The following is a 27300-nucleotide window of genomic DNA, read 5'->3' on the forward strand; positions in this document are numbered from 1 at the left end:
AATGTAATTACTCCAAGCAACAAGAAAAAGTCTATTACAAAATGGTAGAGGGATTTGCCTCTTTGTCAAAAGGCATTTTGACTCAGGTATTTTCAAAATCCTTTTTTTGATTCATCTCTGCTCACAGCATGTGTAGCTTGCAAAAAAAAAGTTCCCTTTATCACCTTCTGTGATTAATTTTCACTGAGCTGGACAGCAGAAAACAACACACCCATGAGGAACTTGTGCTCAGTCCACAGTGAACTGCAGGATCACGTATCTGAGAAGCGGCCTCAGCATATTCAGCGTGTTGCTGCACTGATTCATTGTCCTGTCATTGAACATAACTGGATGTTTATTAACAATGAGAACAAATACATTTTATCTTTTATGCCAAGAACTGTCTTTCTGAACAAAAGAGGAGAGGCAGTAAGAAGGAACTGAGATATTGGTATAGGTAAAAAAAAATACAGAGCTGGCATCAGGGTATTTGATTTAATGATTACCACATGAGGAACATGAAATTTAACAGAAAGTATGAACTTTCATAAACAGCTCCAGTTTGTTTAGATTTCTCCATTCTCAACATAAAGATGGGCTGCATAGATGGGTATCCCATCTCCTACAGGGTATTAGCAGAGAGCCGGGGAAAGGTATCTAAGTACACACCGTAAATATTAGCTACTTACCCCTAATATTCTCATATTCACTGATCATTTTCCACTTTTCAGCACTTCCTGAACTGATGATTTCTATTTAACAACACTCAGGGAATTCAGGGATCCACGGTGTTCATTAACCCCATCTACACCTCCCTTGACAAGCGCAGCTGCCCTGGGACAGATGTGGCCAACAGCACATTGCCTCCCTCTGCGGAGGAGCTCAGGCGTGCACCTGAATTTCCTTCCCGAGCCACGTCCCAGAGCAATCTCAGACCAGGATCTCAGCTCCAACATCACCCTGTAGTATCAATGACTTAGAAGCACAGTGGAGATGGGGGATGCAGGAGTAAAGTTTCCTGGCCACAGTCGGCACAGGTCTGCAGCAGGAGCCCTGGTGATGCTCAGGGACACCTGCTCTATCCAGGGGATTACAAACCTGCATCACCCCCCAAGCCAGCTGCTCTACTGACAGGACACATGTCCTTGGAGCCGATACCTGCTCCAGTGACAGTCTTTTGGACCTCACCATTGGGCAGCTTTGTGACACCAAGCATGCAGCAGCATTGAGACTGAACCCCAGGAACAACCATTCTGCTCCCTGCTGAAGGCAGGCAGCAGCCCGGGGCCGGCTGGGCCCCCCATCACGTCCTGTGCACAACACTCGGCCTCCACCCTGCTCTGAGAGGGTCAGCTCTCAGCTCCAGCAGGAAACATCGTAAAAATCTGATCTCAAACATAGCATTAAGCATGGCAAAAATACAGCTCTTGAAGGCAATCTTGAGTCAAGATCGTTTACCATAAGTCATTTCTGAGACGATTTGAAGAACATCCACCCTGCAATGAATTCACACCACACTGCTAACAGGGTATCAGAGATAGAGTTTCTCATGGGCACAGGGTGCTTTCTCCAAAGCAGACTGCAGCCATCTCTCAGAAATCATCATACACCAGAGAGCATCTTCAATAACAAATGAGACCTCCAAGGAATCTTTAAAGTCTTGGGTTTGCTACATTAAGTTTAAAGCTTGCAGCTACGTCTTTGGTAGAAGAAAAGATTCCAAGAGCATACTACTGTGCATACTACTATTCAGGGAAAGAAAAGATCCTGCCACACTGCTCTAATTAATAACGACTCAGTACCTCCAGTCCATGGCTAGGAGACAGAACAGTTGTAGCTACCCTCTCTGTTACTGCTTTGGAGGTTTGGAGCGCATTCAGATGAAGTACACTTACAGCACAGAAAAAACAGTAAAAAGCAAAATGAGAGAAAAATGCTGTTTGTGACTCCCGTCTGCACTAGACTATAATTTAAAACATCAGTTCCTTGACGCACACCACCCCATAATGTGAGACACTCTTTTCCAGAGGATGTCTTCCCTTTTGCAGGCACAACATGTACTTGGTGACACCTACAGTTACTCTCAAGGGTTCCGACTTGCGAGTGCACCTTACTAGCAGCGTTGACAGGGGCCATATTTCATTCCATACATATTTACTGATTAAAAGCTACAATACAGCAGAGTGCAGCTTGAAAGCATACATACCAATAACACAGAACTAACCACCCCACAGAGACCTGCCAGTTGTCACATGCAAGCGCTCCAATTTCCAAGCCTGGGACATTCAGACTTACAGCTAACCTTCTGCAACACCAAGCAGGTTAAAGCAAATACACCTGATTACTGAGCTCATCTCATCTCAATTCTGCCCAATTCAGGTGGGAGGGTCAAAACAACAGGGAAAAATCCCATGTGACTTTGAACACTTGTTTCATCTGGCAACACCACTGTTCCACATTAACAGTCTTTGCACAGTTATTATCTGGTGTAACAACACGTATCTTCATTCCCACCACGTCACAGCATAGGGAGAGAATTAAAGATGTCACATCCACCGACTCCCCATATTGAAATCACATGGCTGCTGTATAAACTTTCAATTATGAAGGGGAGAGGCCGAGGTGGAGGAGATAATCCTTAAAAGAACTACTTCAAATGCAGAGTACAGATGAGATTCCAGAAAGGCTAACTTAGAAGCCGTGTGATGTATCTGTTGTTTTGATGTCAAGGTCATTCATAACACTCAGACACTGTTTTCTCAAAGGAAGCCTTTTAAAAATATTTTCTCTATTTGTTTCTACAAATCAGCTGATTCCTGCTATAAAAATCCCACTAATTGAGTGCCACACAAACCATCAAAGAATTCCTTCTCTTCTCAAAGAATAAGACTGAGACAAATAAGGCACAACAAGGCAGCAAGAAAATCAAGGAACCCTGCTTACACCAAGCTGAGGAAACCCTGAGCTCAAGCCCAATATGAGACAACTTGAATCAGTTCAGCTGTCAGTGAAAGAAGGCTGAGCTTGCCTGAATTGCTTTGCATTTGCTCCTCTGCCCCCAAAGACCGAGCACTTGGTAGATCTATGGATTAGCTTCCCTAATGCATGCATTTGGGAGGGATTGTCATCCCCACAAGCCCTCTACATTGACAGCTTTTGAACCTTGGATGGAAGGCATTCTTCAGGGAGGCAAGAGAACAACAGGATGGCCTGCTGTCCTCCCAGATCCATGACAAGATGCAAATTTCAGGGCTTCTGAAGTTTGCTGGCAAATATCCCAAGGGACTAATGCAGTGCTTTGCCACGTGTAGCCACATCTGAGCTATTCACTAAAGAGAACTCCTCACTGTTCTTCAAAAGTATCTTTCTCAGCTCGCAAGTGCTCAACCAGGCAACCCTGTGGGGCACAGAGGACATTGATTTTGTGCAATAATGCTCCATCAACTTTCAGAAGTGGGATGTACATCTTAGCAAAAGAAATACCTTTTCTTCTGGGTTTGGCCAGACAAGTGAGAAACCAACAGCAAAACATTGATACCCAAGGAAAAAACTGAAGCAAATAAACCTCAGGATTTGTTTCTTCTCTGCATGTCTCCTATTAGGTTAATTTGCTTTATCTGTCTGCACAGCAGAAGTAGGACTACAACACAGAGGAGCCAGGATTGCTCATTTCTGAAAACTCCGCTACTCAGTGCTGCACCCTGGCAGGCAGTCACACAACAGGAATATGGAGAAATCAGTGGGTTTAACCTATTTGGGAATGGTAAGTAGAGAAGAAATGGAGCAACTCTCAGTATTTCCTGACCTTGAGTCAATGATAGCTCAGAAAAAGATAAAGCTGAGATTTCAGTCTTGTTCTTTAACCATCATCGAGAATGGATAAGAATAAAAACCGTGATATTGCAGTGGATTTCAGCATGGAAAAACGGGAAGTCCCACAGGGCTGTTACTGAAATGCCCTCCAAATGTTAACACCACCATCCAGATGACAACGTACTAACTCAAAAGTGCTGTGTCCAACACTAAGCCACTTAGAAGCACAGGATTAAACACATATCACCCTGGAGGAAGGGAAAGGTGATGACAAGGAGCCAAAAGCTAGGAACTGTAAGTTTATAAATAAAGGCTCAGGGGTGGATCTGGCTAGTAAAATTAAGAACCATATAGATGGGTTTTGAGGCAATTAAAGATTACGTCAATGCTATTTCAATCATTTCCACATGGTAGGGGTAAAAAAGTTACAAGCAATTTTTAACACTTTTCATTACAAGGCTACAGTAGTTAGGGGGTGTATGCATGTCATATCATCAGTTCTGCGCTCCTTATTCTACTACCAACTAAGCAGAACCTTAAACTGCAGCTAATTAAGCAGAACCTAAATTCAGCAGGTTTGGATGACCTGCACCACAGTTTTAAAAGAACATCCTAAAACACACTGTATTAATGATATCAGTTTTAAACACATCTTGGGCACATAGAAGTCGCAATGGCTGGAACAAAACCTGCTGATGTGCTAAGTATTTTAAAAGATAGATAGAAAATCCTAACAATGATCTCCAGTAAACTAAAAGAGCAGTAAAATTAAACTGTATAAGCTGGAAATTCTCCAGAACAGAGAATATCTAGTATTACTGACTTTAAAAACAAAGTAGTAAATAACAATTAGATTTTTACTTAACATGATTTGACTCTTTTGTCATTAAAATGACATTGCTCATTTTTCATACAGAATTTAGCTTCACACTACATGATGATTTGATTAAGAAGAGGAAATAATATGACATGTATTAATAGATGAAAATCATCTCATGCAGTGGTGACTAAATTGTCACAGGTATACATGTATGCTCCTACTGAGGACTTGGCAGAGGCTGGTCCTTGGCCCTATGGTGTAAACACATATATTAATGAGTGGAAGAGAGCCTAAAATCATTACTTGTCAAGCCTGAAGATGACAGTGTGGGACTGCTAAATAATTGAGAAGAGACCAACAGATCTACATGGCTAAATAAGCTGCACTAAAGAATACAGTATAGACTTCAGTACTGCCACACACACCGCAAAATGATGGGAACAGCATCCTGTGAAGCCATGAATTTTGGGAGAAACTTCCTGGTCAACATGGAAAAACAGGAGCTAAGCACACCGTGCTGGAATGATCCTGTGGTCAAGAGAGCTCAGAGAGGCTTTGGATGGGGGATGCTCAAATGAAGAAGAAGAAAAAAAAAAAACCCAATGTGTGGCATTTAACATTAATACTGTCAAAATTATGATACGTTTTAATGCTTGCAATTCAAGAAGGATATTGAAAAACTGGATCCAGTGCAAAAAACCACCAAGAGGATGATTAAAGGACCAAAAGCTCAGCTTAGAGAAAGGCTCCAGAAGCGCCATCTGTTCTCTTTAACGAATGGAGAAGGTTAACAGGACGATCTGATTCACATTTTGCAAGTACCTACATAAGGAACAGAAATTTTATCAAAGAGCTCTGTCCTTTAGTAAATCCAACCTAACAAGAGGCAATACAAAACCAAACTCAGACCCAAAACAATACATGTTTATGATGGTTAACTCCATCAGTTAATCCTGATGTTGACAGTATTACCAGTACTGATACCTGTCAGTAAGGCTGAATGCAGGACAATAAAAGCTGTCATGGATTCTCCATCACACATTAAAAACACGATGGGATGATTTTTTTTCCCTTACTCAGATGCAACTTTCTAGCTAAAAAAAGGAATTCATTCAGAGCAGCCAGGGACTTATTTTCATAGCACAGACTTTGCATGAGCAGCTGTGTGTCCCATGAGGCCCCTACAGCAGGAGCATCGCTCCAAGCTGGGGACTGTGGCGTGCTGCTGGGGACAGGCTCTGTCACTTTGGCAGCTCTCAGGAATGAAAGTTTAAGACTGAAGCATCTCTGCTGTACCATGAGCTGGCCAGCATTCCCCTGCCAAGCTGGTGTTTATCACAGTACCTCATCTCTCAGCATGTCCCACAGAACGTGACTATTGGGGGTAGGACATGCACATTCACATGGAGCCCAAACCCCACGGAGCTTCAGCTCAGCTCACATCCTGCAGGACCCTCGACCATGCAGCAAGGAAACAGCTATAACCAGGCATAAACTGAAGAATCCAATCCTTATTTAAAGAAATCCCATTTTAAGATTAAATATTCATTGTTTATTGTGTATTATTTCATTTTTTTAGAAGGACTGGGGGAGATGGCTTTCCTTCAAATGCTCTTTGGCTCTGGAAGCTGAGGGAGCAGAGCATCAGCTGCAGGACCCCCAACTAGATCCAAATGTGGACCAGTTGTTTCTGGCTCAATAGGTTGTGCTGACAACAGCCCCTGCGGCGGACCTTTAGGATAAATGCACCCCAATCACAGGCCTGGGCAGCCTATTTAAGTCACTTTGTTAATAACCCAGCACGGTTAAGGAATAAGTAACCGAACCATGCTGAAGCATGTTTTCTTAACAAGCTCTTTGACTCCTGTGTGCCATAGGTTTGTGGCAGGACATTTCCTCAGGGCCAGGAATAAGAGCACAGAAGCAAGTAGAGTTTGTTTTGCAGAGAGTGGTATACTTTGAGGGAGACCAAAAGATGCATGAGGTGCCTTGGGACTCCCCACGTCAAGCCCCAGTTCTCTCACCATATCCTGCGAAAGCATTTGTAGCTCTAACCTTTCGGTACAGACCCGGTACGGACCTATTCCTCCTCTTCTGTCCCTTACACTTATTGCAAATCAATGTTTCCTGCCCTGCACGCTGCATATAGGCACTGTTTTTAAGGGAAACAACTACGGAGCAGAAGCTGATGTCTCAAATCAGATGTGCCAGAAGCTGCTGGTGGATTTCTAGAGATGCGGGCCTCGGGGAGAAGGGGAGACAGAGTTTAGCTACAGGAAGAAGCAGCCTGTAGAGCCGCCAGCAGCAGGCTGGCTATGGGCAACCATTTATTAATTCAGTTTATAAGAGCCAGACCCCAGGAACGGCAGGGGGGAGTTGAACCCCACGCTGCATGTGGGAGCCTCATGCAGCAGCCTTCACAGGAATGGCTCTGCTGAAAAATTCCCAGCCCAGTCCCTCTGCCGAGCCTGCTGCTCCACTCCTGCTGTTCCTGCACAGAGGCACTGATGTTTTAGAGGGGGAGGGAGCCCATGCCTTTCTGGTAACGCAGGCACCTCATGTAAATTCATTGAATAAATGCAGTCATTTGTCTCAGCTGATCCATCCCCACGTGCGCGTGCTGAAGCTGTGCCAGACCCTCAATGCAGCCAACTCTCCCACAGTTCATCACTCCTGAAGGTGAAACTGTTCGTCACCCTTATCAGCATTTCCTCCTTCCCTCCCCCGCCTGCCCCAAACCGCCTTCCCTGAATTTCCTGGCCCTCCTTCCTCACAGGAGCTTTGCTCTGCACAAGTCAAAATGCAACCCAGGCAGAGCCTTGAAAGAGACCTTGGAGAGTAAAGGACGTTATAAATAAAGTTATTTTAAGCTGAGGAAAACTGCATTTCCCTTAGAGGTTGACTTCAGTCTCTAGAGCCCTTGAATTTTTAGACTTAAATCTGTCTCCTTGATAAGACTCCATAGTAGCTCAGACCCACAAAGATGTTTCCAAAGCACCAGCAGACATAAATAACTAGAAACAAAACTGGAGCATCCTCACTGGATGCTCACATGAGCTTCGGCTTCTGCAATCAGTCCATGTGAGCCTGTTAGTCATCTGAAACAGCACAACCCTCAGCTCTTCATGGAAGAGGAAGAGGAAGGCTGTGCTGGATCAGCTAGAGCTGATCCTTTGCCCTCTATTTTGGAGTAAATGCCAACTCCTAGTCCTGACCTGGCCTGAAGAAATTACTCCAATTAAACACACGAGACTCTGAATCAGCAGGGCTCCAGTCTGGAGCCCACTCGATCCTCTACTGACTCTGAGATCCATGCAGGTCTGCAGCACCTTATCACATCCCACAGGGCCGGACAGAACATGAAACAGATCTCCTTCCTGCAACGGACGTCATCACCTCTAGGCGCTGGTCTGAGCAGAAGCCTCCACACTAACCATCGAAATCCAGGGCTTTCAGGGGCTGTTTTGCTTTGTGCAACTACGAAAAGTTCAAAACACATGGATAAAATATACTTCAAGATTCATGGACCCTAAGCTTTTACCCAGCTGTGGAAGCTCTATAGGCTTAGGTTTACATCCTCTTCACTTTTATTAATTTCAGCTGCTGTAGGAGCCTTCTCAAACAGGAGAATGGGGTTTTTGTTCTCCAATATTAACCATCTTAGTAAGTAAAGCAAGGGAGGTACTGACAGCATGTAGCCAGAGATCTGTCAGAGGAAGAGATTCAAAGAATCTATTATTTTAAAGAACACATAAGCAACTGGCCAGCTGAAGAACCTTTTAATTAGATACATTTTTCTGGATTTTTTGGATTTGGGGAGGAAGCAATACAGGGATTTGCATCCAGCCCTTTTCCAGGCTCAGTTACATAGCTCTAGCTCTGTATGCACTGCTAATGAGATGAAACATTACTTACTTTCCAGAAGTGACTGGTGATTGAGGATGCCTTAAATTGAGACTCTTCATATGGCTTTTAATTGCATTTAAAATAGCGTGCAATCATTTATCAAATCTGTTACCTTTCAAAGCATCTTCAGCTTCCTTTCTAAAAAGAGGCACTACAGCCCCCAACCACTAGAAAATTCCTGCCTATACCTTGCCACCTTTTCACTGTACATTTTCACACCCAGGTCAGCAATGACAGAAGTAACCCTACAGAGACATGCATGGTAGCTTTAAAAACAGGGTAGACAGAGTAGTTCAGACTTTTCAGATTTGCTTCTTTAAAAAGCATCTCTACATTTGGAACCAAACCCAAAATTCAAACCTCAGAACAGCCAAAAATTTGGCATTGCAACTCAGATCCATTTGGTTCCCTCCCTGACTTCCTCTGCCCAGAGAAGCAGCTTTTTGCATCTGCTCAGCACAGGCCCTATAGCACATGCAACCTCACCCTGCTGCAGGAGCCAGGAGCATCGGTGGCATCTCACTCCTGGGAGAGGTGCACCTTCAGACCCAGCTGAGCTCCAAACTCTGGAGGAACTAAGAGCCAAAAGCAAAAGTAGAAAAGCTCTCATATTTTTCTCCCTGCCTTGTGTGTTGTACAAGCTAAGCTGTCTGTCACTGGATCTTTTAAAACTGAGACTGGATTAACATATGAAAAGCCAGAACAGGAATCCAGCTAAAGGACTCCTGGCAACTCAAGGATGCTTCTTTAACATAGCATGGTGACACAGTATGTACCTGCACACACCCTCCTCTAGGAAGAAAACCTACAACATGCCAGAAAACAACCCATAGTCACTTCTTAGCTTGAGAGTCTGAAAGAAGTCACTGCAGTAATGTGGTTTAATCTGTACTGCAGAGCATAGGCAAATGCTCTTAATTTTTTAGTGCAGCATCTCTGGAACATACAGATTCAAGAAAAACTGTGTTTTCATCCCATCGGTCTGAGATCAGCACTAACTTTTGCATAAGTGAAGCTACGTACCTGATTAGCTTTCTGCAGCCCTCACTCTCTAACATGGATAATATCAGGTTTACACCTTTCTGCATGTGGCTCCATCTGCATGCTTTAGGCTCAGATGCGACACATCTGCTTTAGCACCTGTAACTACACCATAATTTCTTAGTATGATTTAAGAGGCAGTAACTCAAGATAGCCAATAATATTTGACCAGTGAGTTCAGGCTGCCACAGCATAATTGTGTGCTGCAGCGCTAAAGACACTGAAGGGAGGCAGCACATCTGCAACAACGAGCCGAGCCCCATGCAGAGCTTTACAAACCGCTACTGTTTAGAGCTACTTTGATTGAGCCACAGCCACCTCTAACTGGCCTCAGGCTACTGGAGTGAAGAGGTCTGAGCATTGCACCAGTTCTGGAGGCTAGAGGTGTCCAGATTTGCCCAGTTGCTCATTGTTTTCCATGCTCCCTTCTTTCATGCATTAATAAGATCAACCCACTGCCTCCAGATTTCCCTCAGCTTTAGAGAGCTTGTTACTAGACATTACAGAAACATGTAAACCATTAACACACTCTCTGAAGACATGTCCCCTGAAGGGGGGGATACTTTCTCTAGATAGTCACATTCAGCTCCTTTATATATCGTAACTGCTAATAGATCATTTCCAGCTCAGTAATACCCTGAATGAATGATTGGAATCTGGACTGAAAGCACTAGGCATCATACACAGACACAAAAAGGGATAGTGCCTGTCAAGCATTTACAGTCTCAACAGGTAAATAAAAAAAAACCCTGACTGCACATCAAAAACGTAGTAAAGGGACAAGACTTGACTAAGGTCACAGTGCAAATAAGTGGAGAGACAAGATTATTACCAGGGTGTCCTGAAACCACCCCAGCTGCTTGTTCTCCTTCCCTGCTCAGTTACCAAACTGCTGAACTTGACTCTTAACTGTAACTTCTTTGCAGACCTATTTTATTTATGTGAAAATGTTAACAGTAAGTGGAGCCTGCACCACAGCTGCAGTCATCATCAGATATTCTCCTCAGCAGCCATGGGATGATTTGTCACTTCTGCATTCACATTCATTTGGGCTCCTCAGCTTCACAAATGTAGCCCAAACAGGAGTCACTCATTCCCCATTTGATCCATAAATAGACTTGGATTGGCAAGAAATGGGTCACCAGGAAAATGCAATTCAGCAGACAGAACCAGCACCTACCACTAGCCCCAGCAAACCAAAGTCACCCCGGCAACTCCAAATCAATGGATCTACAAGAATCACCTGCCCAGTTCCTGACACCGAGTTGTTCATCATGAATGCACTTCCACTCATTATCTCATCTCCATTATTAAGACCCCACTCACAGTCATTGTACAAATCTTGACTTAAGAACAGACTCATAAGAATATTTCCTAGCACAATTTGGAGAAGGTCCAACTTTGTGTCTGCTTCCAGGTAGGGTTATTTCTCTCACACACATCCCCCAATGTCTATGCTAGATCAACTGAATATTGTTAGAGCTGCAATCTCAACTCTGACGTGTTGATACAGAGATTAGCTTTCAACTTACTTGTGTTACATTATAAATGCCAGAGTCAACTTAGAGCAAAAAAAGCGCTATTTGCAATATTGCTCTAATTAAGCTAATTTGCTACCAGAGATAGTTCAGGTAACATTTGCCATTACTACATCCCATCAGTTGCACAGACAATGTGTTAAATGGCTGCTGTTGTAGCAAAGTGAATAAGCATGTGTATTTTTTTATATATGCATATACATATGCACACACACATACAAAAAAAATGCACAGAGTACGTATATTCTAGTGCATAGTCACTGGACAAATAGAGCTGCTGTTGGTACTACCAGAGAAATCACTATTACAAGAAGACAAAAGAACTACAAACCTGCAGTAATTCAGGGTACCTTCCAACAGTGGTGTCAAGCACTGAAACAGCTCAGTGTACTTCTGGTGCACTTCTGACACAGCCAACAGCTGGAACTGCTGGCTCCCAGGAGCTCCTACAGGGAAAAAGTGCTCACAGATGGCTCTTGTATTAACAAAAAAGGTTTTTTGGTCACAAAATGCCTTTTAATTGAAGCTTAATTAGAAGGAGCAATCTTGATTAAATTTACTTGAGGGAAAGGTTCCTCAGGTCTAGGTTGGAAATAGAGGCTAGTACTCTGAACAGATGGGGATCCAGGTATCCTGATCAAAGATCATTTCACTCTGTGTAAACAAGAAGTGGGAAAGCATCAGCAATACCAAAAAAGCTGTGGGGAAAAAACATTGATTTCTAACTGCCAGTACAATAACCTACAGCAGCTGCTGTGTATGTGGATGCACACAGGCAAGATCAGTTCCCAAGATCTTTACTTGGATTTTGCAGACAAGAGACAGGCATTTCTTTCTCTGCTGACCAAACACTCAAGGAGCCAGAAAACTCAAAACTGTTTCTGTGAAGCATATTGTTATTACGAGGCTACATCTTGCACGGCTGTGCTGGCCAGAGTCCCTGCTGAGAGGGCGAGCTTGGAGTACTGGCTCCCTGATTTGGTCCAATCTTCTAACACTGCAGCAACTGGCATGAAAACCCTCCTACCAGGCTGCTATAGAGAAAACAGAGATTTATGCTTGTCATGTCCACAAAGAAATGTGGACCCATCACACAGACCAGTGATTCTGTGCTCAAATGTAGTACGTCAACAGCTATATTAAGCAGAGGTACAAAGCTTAAAAAAAAAAAAAAAAAAGCTGTTTCCCAAACAGCTTTTATTGTTCAGTCACTAACCTCAACCCTGGATTCTGTCAGATTTTACCTGCTACTATTTCCCTTTTCTTCATGCTCATGACACCTCCAGATGATAGCTGTCAGATTAATATTATAGGCTTGTTTTAGAAACATCCGATTTTAACTTGTGAGCAATCCCAGCATGTCTGTATACTCTACACTAGGAAGATGCCAGTGTCTTCATGTGCCTGCTGTGTCAACAAAGACATTTAGGGACCATAAGTGGCCTCTACAGCAGGTACCGTCCAAAAGTTCAGAACATTTCATAAACACTAAGTCTTAAAGCATCCACAGTGAAATATTATCACCTCCATTTCACAGATGGACACACTGAGGTCGTGATTTGCAAGTGGACAAGGTTGCTCCTATTTCTGTTTCTGCCTCCAGTTTACAGAGTGCCCTGGCACAGGTCACTGCACCAAACACCTCCCTGGTATGGGAAAGCACTTCTTCCCCACACATTTCCAAAAGTTTGCACCAGGCCTGCTCCTGCATTTAACAGAGACGTGGGACTCGGCACATCAGAAAAGGAGCACAGCTTTGCGATACCTTTCTGAGAGGCTGCTGGTCTGCAGGGCTTCTCCTGCAAGCTTGGAGTCTGGGGCTGTAACTGTGCTTAGCTTTTATTTGACATATCTAGCTTTCAAGGTCAAAGAGGAAAGTTTAAATTGCAGCCCGTAGGAGATGCATGCGTATCTATAGAGGAATGCAGCAGAAAGAACCCTCTTGAATTAGTTCTTAAGCCTCTTTTTAAAACATTCCTCCCCACTTCTCCCCATATTAACCAGTCTGGCAATGCTGCTAGCACCAAATTAGAGCCGTGACACACATTTATCAGCAATCATTCTTCCAATAATTAAGCGAGGGGCTGTATGAGACATGCAGTTACCAAAGAGAGGCACTACCACATCTCAAAGCTTATTTTATGCTCGCCAGGTTATACCTAGATTTCCTTCTGTGCTACAAGCTGTTTAAAGGGTTGCTAATTTAAAATGGAAAATGTTTTTTTTAAAGCATTAAAGGTCACAACAGAAAGCTCCACACACCCAGCATGTCAAGCCAACACACACAGAGCAAGACAACCAAAATGCAGCATTTTCTTTTCCAGCTTTATAACACCTTCCTGCCTCTGGAGAGCCTTCCTTCACTCCCTACTTTCCCCTCCTGCCTGGCATATCTTTTATAAGCCCCTCAAGCATTATCTCAGCATTGATGCTTCGTTCTGGTGGGCCAGGAGCCTGCTGGAGGTGCTCAAGGGTTTTAGCATCCCCAGAGGCACACACAACTAACCTGTAGCTTGCAGCCTTCCTTTTCCTGGGGAGACAGATGTTGAGTACAGCTGAAGCTATTAGGGAAGACAAACCAGGTTTCCATGGTTATGGGAGCCTGAGCTTCCCATCTCAGGGAAAAATGCAACGCACGAACCACTGTTAGGAAGAAGCAGAAACAAGGCCAGACTTACAGGCAGCTGTATACTACAGCTCCTTCATGTTTTACATGCAGGAACCAGCAAAAAGAAAAAAGCTTTTCTTGACAGCTTGGCGATCTGTGGGCTTAGACGGCAGCAGTGCTTTATACGTGTTCTGTTGCCCTTGCACTGTGACAGTATTTGAAGTAAGCGTAGGGATGGGCAGGGCTGTGTTTCTGGCTCTTGCTCACCTGAGTGAGCCCCACTACCCCCTAAAGGGGGTCACTGCTGCAGAATGAGGCATTTATTACCAGAGAGAGAGAAAACTGTCACTTGCTCTGAGTGGCCTGTCTCACAGGCGAGATGAAGCAGGTGCAGGCTGCTCTCTGGGGTATGAATAAAGAGCTTGCGCACAAAAACCCTGGGAAGGCAGAATTTGCAGGTGTGAATTTGCAAATCTGTCCCATTACGTTAGAAGGTTTGGGCTCAGCGTGCTGCAAAAATACACACACACAAAGCCACAGGCCTCTCCCTCCCCTCCTCCAAGCAAAGCATATCAGTTTCCTTTGTGCTGTCCTGAAAGTAAAATGGTTTATGTTCAAAAGGCCATGCTACTTCAAACTGAAACACTGATGAGGCTAAGGACGTCGATACAATGTGGAAGTGACAACTGCAAAGCCCCAGCAGATTTCTGAGGCAGTGACTCTCCAGGGCACAGAACATCACAGCCTCAATCCCACTTAAGGTGCTGGAATAGCATCACAAGCATGTTAATTCCCAGGCAAGGAGAATATTCTTTCAGAGCAGAATAAAACAGATTTCAGGCTTATTTTTGGAGTTCAAACCAGGGAATCAGTTGATCACCTTTCCCTGTGCCCCTCCTATATTCCTCTCTACAGCTACGCAGTGACTGCCTGTCCTGACATCAGCTGTTTAAATCAGAGCTGCACAGGCTTAGCAACACCTATTCCTGATAATCAAACTCCTCTAGACAACACCTTGGAAACATGGGAATCCTGTGCTGTCTGAGCAGCAGCCACCCGAGACTGAAGTCCATCCCCTCTCGCCAGAGCAGGCACCATGTATTCCATCAGCAATAGGCACTGCCTACGCACCCCTCCCAGCTTGCTTCATTCCCCAAAGCCACTGTCTCGTTGCATAGCACAGAGGTACCAGCAGCTAATGAATGGTGGAACAGAGACACTTGTCCAATATGGAATCAGAGCAAGATAAGCCAATTACTTTTCCACAGACAGTGTCTGACCCTGATCTGCAATTAACAAATCGATTAAAATATTATTTTCTCCTCTTCTGAAAAGAGCCAAGGTGTCACCATCAATAATGCTGTACCCTCGTCCCTGGGATTTTGAGAAGAGCACAAAACAAGGTTTGAGGGAAGGAAACTCAGAAGCATCCAAGAATGATGAGGACAGATTTCTCCTATTTCAGCGCATCTTTGGCTGGTTTTGACCACTCAGGGATGACTTCACTTTCCAAAGAGTCACCTGTGGGACACTGGTCTATTTGGCAAATGAGAATCCGTGGGATGCAAAAGCATAAACACACATACAATGCCAAGACAGTGTTCAGATCCACACTAAAACTTCTCCAGAGTGCCTAGCTGGAAAATAGGTTTTCACAGATCCATCTTCTGTAAGACAAACAATGATTTTGTAATTTCTTTGACCACACCCTACTGCATATTGCAGCAGACCCAAGCATCCACACAAAAGAATTACTGGAGCTCAGCACCTGCTGACATCAGGGTGTCTTAGGCAAGCTGCTTTCTGAGGCAGACATTTGAGACTCTTCTTAAAATATAGAATCATAGAATCATAGAATTTAGGTTGGAAAAGACCTTTAAGATCACCCAGTCCAACCATTAACCTACACTACCAAGTCCACACTAAACCAATCAAGGGTAGACTAGACTAAACCATGTTCCAAAGTGCCACATCTACCCATTTTTTGAATGCTTCCAGGGATGGTGACTCCACCACCTCTCTGGGCAGCCTGTTCCAATGCTTGACTACCCTTTCCGTCAAGACATTTTTCCTAATATCCAATCTAAACCTCCCCTGGCGCAGCTTGAAGCCATTTCCTCTCATCCTATCGCTCACTACTTGGGAGAAGAGACCAACACCCACCTCACTACAACCTCCTTTCAGGTAGATGTAGAGTGATAAGGTCTCCCCTCAGCCTCCTCTTCTCCAGACTAAACAACCCCAGTTCCCTCAGCCGCTCCTCATAAGGCCTGTGCTCCAGACCCTTCACCAGCTTTGTTGCCCTTCTCTGGACACGGTCCAGCACCTCAATGTCTTTCTTGTATTGAGGGGCCCAAAACTGGACACAGTATTCCAGGTGGGGCCTCATCAGTGCTGAGTACAGGGGGACAATCACCTCCCTGCTCCTGCTGGCCACACTATTCCTGATACAAGCCAGGATGCTGTTGGCCTTCTTGGCCACCTGGGCACACTGCTGGCTCATGTTCAGCCGGCTGTCGACCAACACCCTCAGGTCCTTTTCAGCCAAGCAGCTTTCCAGCCACTCTTCCCCAAGCCTGTAGCGTTGCATGGGGTTGTTGTGACCCAAGTGCAGGACCCAGCACTTGGCCTTGTTAAACCTCATACAATTGGCCTCGGCCCATCAATCCAGCCTCTCCAGATCCCTCTGCAGGGCCTTCCTACCCTCCAGCAGATCGACACTCCCACCCAACTTTGTGTCATCTGCAGACTTACTGAGGGCGCACTCAATCCCCTCATCCAGATCATCGATAAAGATATTAAACAAGGCTGGCCCCAAAACAGAGCCCTGGGGAACACCGCTTGTGACCGACTGCCAACTGGACTTAACTCCATTTAGGACTACTCTCTGGGCTCGGCCACACAACCAGTTTTTTACCCAAATATCCTTAGTAACGGTTATTCCTAAACAATTATCCCCACCCTCCTCAAGGCTGTACATTATTCATTCAACTCCTCTATGGCACCTGAGAAGGATTAGAGATGTGTGCATACAAGACTTATGGGTAATACACACAGCGTGGAGATTTGACCCTCTTCTTTCTCTAATTACCTCAAGAATGGCCAGAAAGTCATTGCTAAAACTCTGCTGGCCAAATGCACCTGAGAGCAACTCATGAGCTGCTCAAGCTGCACAGCATCAAATGCATGGTTTTTAATTTGTCCAGCCTACCATTAACTGCAATGACTTTTGTGCCATTAAATCTGATCTGCTTGACCACCCTCAAATCACTGCAATAAAAACTGCAGCCATTTCTGTCCCTCGCAACCAGACTTTGACCCCTCTTCTCCATGCATTCAAACCCAAGTACATTTTAACAACAGCTCACTGGAATGCCTCAGGACAATCAGATGTGTCTGCTGGGGTTTCTTTTCTTAGAGAGAGAGAAGGAAAGTCACATGTACAGAGACCTTATGAGCACTGCTGCTCTGCAGGGAGTCACAGGTTCTCATACACACTGGAAGGCAATGCCCCTTTTTTCCTGCTGGTTACAACCATCAACTCAGTTTGGTTTTGGTCAGTAACTTTCAGTACCCTCTGGAACATCCAAAGGGCTCTGGCTCTCCCAAATCAAGCCAAGCTGTTCCCACACCTTGATAAAGCCAGAGTTGGGAAGAAACCTTCTTGGACTGGACAGATAGGGATACCAAATGTCTCTGTGTTCCCATCCCACTGGGCATCCCTGCTATTGCCTGGCATGCTAGCAAGCAGGATGGCCTACAGATGAGTGAAGGTTGGGGTTGTCATGCTTGTTTCCTCAAACGACTATGCAAAGACTGAAAGGAGGGAACCTCTAGATCTATCAGATACTTCTCAGTATAATCATTCCATGTAATATGCTAATAAGCAGTGGTTCAAAATATATCAATAAACCCAAGTAACCAGCAGAGGAAGGGATTTCTTGATGACAGAAGCATCCATTTATGTTTTGTTGGTTGAGCTTCAGAAAAGGCCTGGCAAATCTATGAATAACTATGCATATTCAAAAATAAGCACAAGGATGAGGTGCAAAGGCAAGCTGATCCGTAATGCTGGTGCCTCGTGGCTGGGAGCACTAGCACCCTCTTTTCTGCTGTTCACATGGAGCAGGAGATAAAGTAAATCCCTATCTGGTTAAATAGCTTTCCAGAAGTAGTGCTGGCATGGGGTAAGACAGCAATGGGAGCAAGACTCACTGTACCACAGCACATATCACAGAGCTGACACTTTTGATAGCTCTTTTCCCACTGCTGTGCAGAGCAGCCACGGTATATCTCACCAAGACTGCAGATCTGGGAGGAGGCAAGCCCTCCACGGCATGGCCCTGGATCCAGCTCTCTCACCCAACCAAGAGCTAGACAACTGCAAAACACAGCCAGCATCCCAGTCTCCATCTGCACACCCCAACCTTTGCTGGAGAGGCTCCCAACCAGGTACTCCCACGAGCAACGGGGGGCTGCCACAGTGCAATACACCTCCACAGCAGCTAAGCACAGACCACTGTTTCATAAGACTCTGGGCTGGAAAAGGCAGGCACAAGCCTGGAAAAAAGTGACACTGCACCAGTTTTGAGACTATGTCATATGTATGTCTAGTTCTGCAGCAGCAGCAGCACCCTGGAGCTCTGCACTGACTCAGGTAGCTCGGTTTGTAGCCTGGAATAAACCTTGTTTTCATCTGTGCCTGTGGAGCAAGGACCACCACCCACACTCAGAGTGGAGCACTGCCCTTTGCTTTTAAGATACTACCACAAAGAAAGCATCCAGGGCTTAAAACTAATACATCATGGTCCTGCCAACCTACCAAGCAATAGTTCATGCAGGGAATATACTACAATAGCATTCTCACATCCACTCTGGGCTTCTGACTAGTTTCCAGGTGGAATTTAACACTCAAATGGGTTTTTGGACTTACACAAGAAACAGCCTGTCACCTGGGTACGTTGCCTGAAGATAACCAGCCAGCAGGACAGATTTACACAAATCCTTTCTTCTGGCATACGTTACTTTTTGAAGAAAGTACGCACTATAAAACAGTCCTTGTCTTAAGTCTTTTTCTTCAAGTGTTAAGAAGTGTCTTCCCATTTGTTTGTTGCTTTTCAATACAAACTGAGCAGAGATTAGACAGCAGTTGATATTGTGAACACTATACGTAGATCTTTGAGAAATATCCATCTTCCATACAGAGCAATCAACCATGAGACACTGAACCACTGTGAGTGAACAGTTTGAATTTAGAGTAAAGGCAAAAACCAAAACCACCCAGATGTATCTGTTATTTTCTGAATGGAGGAAGTCTAGGCTTTCTAACAAATTACTAAATTGCTACACTTCATAAAAACTGGGGGGCCAGGAAAGCTGTATTATCTTTTTACAAAGTACATCCTTATGTGTGTAGGCTACAGAAATAAGCACTATATATTTTAATATATCATTTTCCATAATAGACAGCAGTCACCTACATATAGATCTGTAATGCTTGCGTTTCTATTAATTTCTTCAGACCCCAGGTCCTACCTACTGAAAGACACATCCTAAAGAACATGTGCTCACCTCTGAATTGCTGAGGAGCTCACACCCATCTCTGGGAAAAATACACATTTAAGCCTGTATTATGTAACTATTCCCCTGGACTCCCTGATTTTCCAGCAGGTAACTTGTTTTTGAAGTTGCAATTCAAAGGCTGGCTTTGAAGGTTGGGCTATGTCTCCGAGAGCACAACTGAACAAAGGCATCACTCTGTCCTCAGTGCACTCCTGTTCTGTGTCAGCGTTACTCCTTCGGGCAGGCTGATGCTTGGAGGCAGTCAAAAGCTTTGCAGGTAGGGCACTGAACTCTGGTTTATAAGGACCACAGTACTTCTGTGAGGATGGTCAGGATGCTGGCAGGTAGAGCAAGAAAGTGAACACCTTAGAGACCCAGCTTTCTCTTAACTCTGCAAAAATCTTCATTTAAGACTAAGAACTGCATCCTCTAATCTCTCTCTATATACACCGAGATATGTACATACCTAGGTCAACAGCAGGAAACATCCCATTTCCTCAAAGCCCTTAAACCTCAGGAATCATACATGCTAGAAGTGGGCATAAATACTGTGCTGACTGACTGCTGTTCCAAGCTGACCTTCCTACTATTTCTGTATGCCAAAGGAGGGCAACAATATCATCCTCACTCAGAGAGAAATCATCTGCTTATGAACCAGGTCCACAGATGCGTCCTCAACGAGCCCCCAGGCTTCATTCATGACCACCACTGAGATTTGTCTTTTTGATTTTTTCCCCCCCACTATGCAAGAAAAAACCCTGCATTTTCGACACTGAGACAGTCTCATCAGGATAACTGCAGTGAAGTATCATATAAGGGCAAATAAGAATGTTCTGCCGTGTTCAACTAACCAAAAATAGTTGAAGAATATTTTTAATAAATTCAGCTGCCTTTCCCTACTAACACACTGCTTCAAACTTGTGGCTCATACCCCCATTCTCTTATCGATGGAAAGTCCCTGGAGAACTACATCTTCCACATCGCAATAAGGAGTCTCCCTTTCATTACGGACATGAATTTTCTGACGTTCTAGCTCAGAGTATCATGGAAAAGGTGTTTTATTGCTAACTGTGCTAGATTGAGAGTTATCCTAGCACTTTAGAGGATGACCTTGAGCAAGTTGCTCCTACTTTGCGCCTCATTTTCCTTTGTAACGCCGATAAAGCTCTTGGCTTCCTTTTTGTAGCACTGATACCCATGAATGCAAAGAGCTATGCAACAACTTAGTGGTGTACATTACAAAGGCTGGTGTTTCACCAGGCCGACTGACTTGAGGGGAGGAAAGAGTGGAGTCCAGCTGCCAGACTCAGTTCCAGAAGCCGTGTGTCATTAGGAGAAAATACTGGAGACAATGAGAATGAAGCTTTTGGGCTCTTTTGGCAAAACATTCAATGTCATATGACATGTATCACCTGAACAACCTTGAGATGTTGATCTGGTTTTGAACAGAAGTATCAAAACAAAGCAATTTGAAATTGCCGAACTGACTTCTTCCATGTCCCACAAATTTCCTATTCCATTTTTTCTTAGTCTGGGCAAAAGCTAATATTGAAACACTTGAACTTTCCAGGAGATGGACCTTCCAAAAGTTATTCAAGTCTATACCAGGTCTGAAAGGCTTTGCTTTTGCCAATATTTCTAATTGACTGCTGGGACAGTTGCTGAATATACAAGGCGAGCCGCGTTACCGCAAAAGCTCTCTAACACCATAAGGAGCTGACACTGCTTGTTCCTGACTGGGCTTTGCAAAAGAACAAAATGGAAAATTTTCAGAACAGGATTTTGATTTCCTGGAGCTCTACCCTGTGTTGGTGAAATGACTACATTATCCAAACAGACAATATTGGGTATAGAGCATTACAGGCATCTTTGCTTAAGCACCAGAAGCATAAATACAAATCTGTAAGAGCCTGAGATTTTGACTTGAGATGTGCCAGTTCTATTGGCTGGCACAGGCAGGTGTGCCAGGACAGGTATCACAGCAGAAGTCAAAGGGAACATGACAAGGCAAATACAGAAACAGCACCCACTGATACAGATGCTTATTGACTTGGGTTCTTTGTTCCTCCATGGTGGACACACACTTTTATTTTTTATTTTTCTCTAAGAAGTGGTGTGCCCCTGGCAGGGTTTGGTGAGGTGGACTCATTGCTCTGGAACAGTCCCAAATGCATCCACCACCCACAAAACCAAGCCAACGAGTACCTGAGAGACCTCAAACATTAAAGAAGTACAACTGTCCTAGACCCTGTCATTGAAAATTCCCAATCCCCTCCCCTCATGGAAAGGTGATTAAAACTAGCCACCTGTTAGAGGCACACACATCCACACATAGCCCTGGGTATTTTCCTCCAGTGAAGATCCATAAGGGAAAGAAAAGAAACAATTATACGAAGAGTAATGTTGTTTGACACCATTTCTCCATGTTGCCTTTTCTATTACTGCAAATATTTGTCTTTGAAGATCTTTTTCAGCATGAAAAATGAGATTTACTGTGCATGCAAACTTTACAGACTATTACTCCAAACCAACTACACTATTTTAAACTTAATAAAATAAGGTTACTATAATAATTTTATAAAACATCTGTAGATTTTAAGAGTCAGATTATATGTTATATTAATAATGTTTCAATAGCTCTATAAAGATTCTCTAATATTTAAAAGTATGAAATGTTTTATGGAAGTGAAATGTCTCATACTGAAGGATTTAGATCCCACCAGAAAGTACATATCAATCAGGCCTTATCAGTAGGAAAAATCTTAGGATTACCTTTTAGACAGAAGTCTAGTGTATCCTGCAAAATGGTGCAAACAAATGAACGAGTCCTTCAGTTATAGCTAACAGAAATATTACACATGCAGTATAAAATGTGAAGAAGGCAGTGATGCACACTGGCATTCGATCACATGCACTTGTAATTTCATTTACCATTCAAGGTAATTTCCATCTACTGGGTCTTACAGCAAACCAACTATAAAAAGTTATGGGATCCCATCTTCTGCCATCCCAACAAATGTGAGATTGTAAAGCAGGTATTGGAGTTGACAGCACAGGAGGAGAAAAAGATGTTATGAAGTGCCAGATGATTAGCAGTTGTATCAAAAAAGTGACAGTTACATGGACTGCTACGTCAGCCATTCATCTTTGTTTCTATAAGGACGTCCCTCTGGGGTACAGCACGCTGTTACAGAAACAGTTTTCGGACCTCTGTTTTTGCCAGTGCTTTCTGCATCACCATCTTTACTAGGGACAAGATTAGGGCCTTTGTCTGAGGCACAGGAGTGGCATTACCGTATCATATCCACATCAGACTACTGCCTAAACATACAGGCCTGACAACAGCTAAGAGGATGTCCTGGTTTCATCTGGGATAGAGTTATTTTTTTTTTTTCCTAGTAGCTGGCATAGTGCTGTGTTTTGGATTTAGTATGAAAATAATGCTGATAACACACTGATGTTTTAGTTTTTGCTAAGCAGTGCTTACACTAGTCAAGGACTTTTCTGCTTTTCATGCGCTGCCAGCGAGAAGCTGGGAAGGGACACAGCCAGGACAGCTGACCCCAACTGGCCAAAGGGCTATTCCATACCATATGACGTCATGCTCAGTATGTAAACAAGGGGGAGTTGGCTGGGGGGTGGTGACCACTGCTCAGGAACTGGCTGGCCATCGGTTGGCGGGTGGCGAGCAATTGCATTGTGCATCACTTATTTTGTATATTGTTTTATCGTTATTATTTTCATTTTCTGTCCTATTAAACTGCCTTTATCTCAACCCACAAATTTTACTTTTTTTTTTTTTTTTCCCTGATTTTCTCCCCCATCCCACTGTGGGGGGCGGGGAGGAGCAGGAAGTGAGCGAACAGCTGTGTGGTGTTTAGCTGCCTGCCGGGTTAAACCACAACAGAGGAAAAAACACAGAACAAGACAACATATTACAATAGCAACCACCCGGAAGAGAAAAAAGCAGGACAGATATTTCCTAGTGTCCTTACCTATCCTGTCAAACAGATCAGATGTGCTTTCATCCTTCCACAATCTTTGACCACCATTTGGGATGCTGCAGCACTAATGCATGCTTCCAGGGCTGACACTATGCTCTTACCTTCTGTTATTGAACACTGCTGCTCTATTGTTGCTGAAGTGCTGAAAAACTGTTAGGATCCACCATCCAAAGAATAAATAGCTGGTAAACTTTAACTTTGCTAGGGAAGCTAGCATGGGACACATCTCTCCAGTTAAACTCATCTGAGATGTTTCAGAGGGCACCTTTGAGCTATGAACTTCAGAAAAAGGAAGAGAGGGAAGCTAACAGCACCCACTAGGGTAGAGGTAAACATGTTTTAGTGGTAAAATGGCTCAAAACCTTTTGGATTAGCAGGAGAAAACAAGACATCAGTGCCCCGGTTTCAAGGTTGCGTTACCTTACCAATCTCCATACCATTCAGCAGCAGCACCACAGAGAGGGTTTAAAAGGGATTTTCAACACATGAAAATGCAGAGGTAGGATTTAACCCAGGAGTCCCGCTGCTCTGTACCTTCCACTTCCTTATCACCAGCAAAACCTCCTTCCAAAGTCCCCTAAGCTCTCTAGCCAACAACACAACATCAAGATCTGGATTCAACCACTCCTGAATTGCAAATGCTACTCAAGCAAGGACTCAGATCAGCAGGGTAAGACACTAAAACCACACTGGGTTCTTAATACAATTCCTACGTAAGGTAATGAAGACATGCCTCAACCCCAGAGCGTGCACATAAACACACACTGCCCAGGCACCAGCCAACCTCCCATTTAACATAAATTACAGAGCCACACTGACATACAGTCCCCATGCACAGTAACTCCATTAAGCAGAGGTTTCTTTAGCCACTCTCCCACTGTAGAGAACAGACGTAAGGGGCTGAAAAACCCAGGTGATTTACAAACTGGTGTCTTGGACTTGGCACAGCTGTGTGAAACTCTGGCTCTCCATCCCCATGCTTTTTTGCCAGCAGGGGCTGAGCTGAGAGCCAAGGGGTTTCTTTTCCAGAGGAGCAGGAGATGATTTATTGCCTCATGTAGTTGTAACTAGCCCCTCCAGGAACAGAACCGACAGTCCAATAGGTCTTTCAGCAAAAATGAAGGATCCAATCCCAGACCCATCCAGGTTTGTCTTATATCAAGGGAGTTCACTGCCCATGCTTTGCTATTTCTAGATTGCTCTATCATCATCTGCAGTCATAATTAGAGACAATCTGATTGCATTTTCCCCTCAAGAAGGTACATGAGCTTTTCAATTCATTAGACTCAGGGCATTCAGCAGCCATTGGCCGATGGCCACCTTGGTCACTATTTCTGGTACCCTGCAGCATCACTATAAATATAAGTAGTTCATAGCTATTGGCTCCAACTAGGGCTATTCTGGGACACGGGGTGAAAACCATGTAGTTCACAAACCAAGACAACGCAATCTGCTTTGAGTGATGCTTTTTTGCTAAAGCTACAAGGTAATCCATCCAGGTGAGGCCAGATCAGCCATCTTCATGGAACTAAACAATTTCACATGGCTCTGCAAGGCGTTTGAGCCAGTAACCATTGGCAAGGTATGGGCAGAACATTTGCAGCTGACATCTTCTGCACACAAATAGTTGATATAGTCAATCGTAACACCTGCAATTTCATAACCAGTTCTGCAGAACTGCCCTGTGGTATTCCATGGAAAAATATAAATTTTAAAGTTTCAAATGAAGCATTACTGTTTGTTCTGTTTAAAATGGTTTTTGTTCTTTTTTTTTTTTCCCCCAAAGGAAATAATTTCAAAACAATTTCAAAGTAAAACATGTTACTTAGGACTGAAATACAGTATTTTTGAAGAGAAGAATATACAGGTTTTCCTGATTGTGTGGCTCTCCTTTCCTGGCAAACAGCACTGTTTCTCTTTTACAAAGGAAATTAAAATGGAAAGCTGGAAACAACCATTTTTCCCATCAACTTAACCTCCATACTTCAACAGATAGAAGAGCTATAAGGTTGATTAGAGAAATAATACAAGAACTAAATACGATGATAAAGCTTTATGGTCCATATGTACCTCCACCTGGGAAGGCCTTAAAAGCATCGCATGAAATCCACAGTCCCTCAGAGATCAGTACGAGTTGGCTATTGTGATACCTCCTTACAAAACCAGCACACAGTAAAATTGTCTAGCTGAAAAACATGAGTCTCCCATCTCAGTTGCGTCGTTCATAATACCACAGGTGTTGACAAACTCTCATGGATCCACGGCAGGACCCATCAGTAAGTACAGATTCCAGGAAGCTCTTGGCTGGCCTGAATGGTAAGAAAAATATTGGGTTCCATCCAAATCAGCACAGAAACTTCAGGAAATGGGATTTTCTGAAAAAAAGACGACCTGATTTTTAGGCAGCTCCTCTGTAAACAGGAAGGAGAAGAGGCAGATGCTTACTTCAGTGTTCCTGCCAGGCAGAGGACAGCCCAGAAGTGTCATATATTATCCTTTGCTAGACCACTGACTACCCGCTAAGGCTGAACAGAAGTCCCTGGCACTAAGAAGAGGGACTGCCCACAGGCAGGGAAACTGCAGAAGACAAAGCCTTCACACATCTGAGGAGCCAGGGAGAAAAGCAAAGCACTAAACATACCTCCTGGTTACCCCAGCCAGGCTTCAAGCCAAAGTCCAACGTACAGAATTGATATGAAGGTGCAGGGGAGGGACAGGAGTGGGAGAAGTCCACCTACATGGCCCTTCCTAATATTCTCCAAGCCAACCTTCAAGATGGAAAGCTGCATTCAGGACATGCTCTGTTTGGTTTGGATGACCAAATTGCCGTGCAGCTTCTGGGCAATAAAGATGACTTCAGGAAGACAAGAACAGTAAAGTAGCTGCACACCAGCCTTGCCTTTGAGATTACCGAGTATAAACTCATGCTCCACATGATCATAAACTCATTTCAGTGGTGGTGATGCCAGCTTTAACGGTGCTGAGATTCAGTGAGACTCTTCTGGACTCACTGTTCCTGAAAACCTTTAAATAAAAAAGGAACTGCCTGTGTTTTCATATGCATAGCAGTACAACAAGCCATCAATCCAAAAATTCCTGTCATTTCACTGACTTGCACAGCACAGAGCATTGCTTGCGCTAGAAGATCCCTGTGCATGCAAAGCTCAGCATCAGCCCCAATACCTTGTTCTCAATTTCACAGACATCAGAACATGAGGCTAAATTCTGCGCTCAGTTCCGCTGTCATCAACCTTAGGGTGGTACCACAGAAAGGATAATTTAATCCAAACCAGTATTTTCTTACTATAAATAATTAAGATTTTAAACATATTCTGTTCTTTGTCTCTGTATACTGCCCACGGCTGCATGCTTGCATTGCTTCAGTATGTCAGGCTTGTCCTCACTATTTCTGGGAACCTTCTAATCAAAGGCGGTAGAAAATTTCAACCCTAGCTTTTTTTTTTTTTAAAAAAAAAAACACAACACAAAAACACACCAAAGGCTTGCTATTCCTGGATGTTGATTTTTTGGGAGGAGAATGCACTATAAATACAGTTTAGGTAGGAAAGCCTGAAATGCATGTTACCAAGAGATGAATCACGCAAATAAAATTGACAGGTAATTCTAGATATCTGGTACTATGTTCAGTAGTAATGGCAGAGATGTCTCAGCACAGAGCCACTTGTTATAAGTGTACTTAATAGTAATTTTTAAGATGGGGTGGATACGCTGGCTTTTGAAGACACTACTATATAGCAATTTTAATAGCAGTTGCTAACACAAAAGCCTCAAAACTATATAACTTGTACCAATAAAGTAAACTGCCTCCAAAGTGGCAGGAAGAAAATCAAAGGTAAACAAGCCACAACTGTTTGTTATTTTAACATTCCCTTCAACCAATATAAAATGACTTCTTCAAACCTTTACTACTTCTTAAATAGTTAATATTAAAGGTCTAAAGGCACTTAAATAGGTCTTACACCATATAATCAATGTTATTTCCATTGCATTTTCAGTTAGGTAAGACAT

Source organism: Pelecanus crispus, chromosome 9, assembly GCF_030463565.1.
Source record: "Pelecanus crispus isolate bPelCri1 chromosome 9, bPelCri1.pri, whole genome shotgun sequence".
Taxonomy (NCBI): Eukaryota; Metazoa; Chordata; class Aves; order Pelecaniformes; family Pelecanidae; genus Pelecanus; species Pelecanus crispus.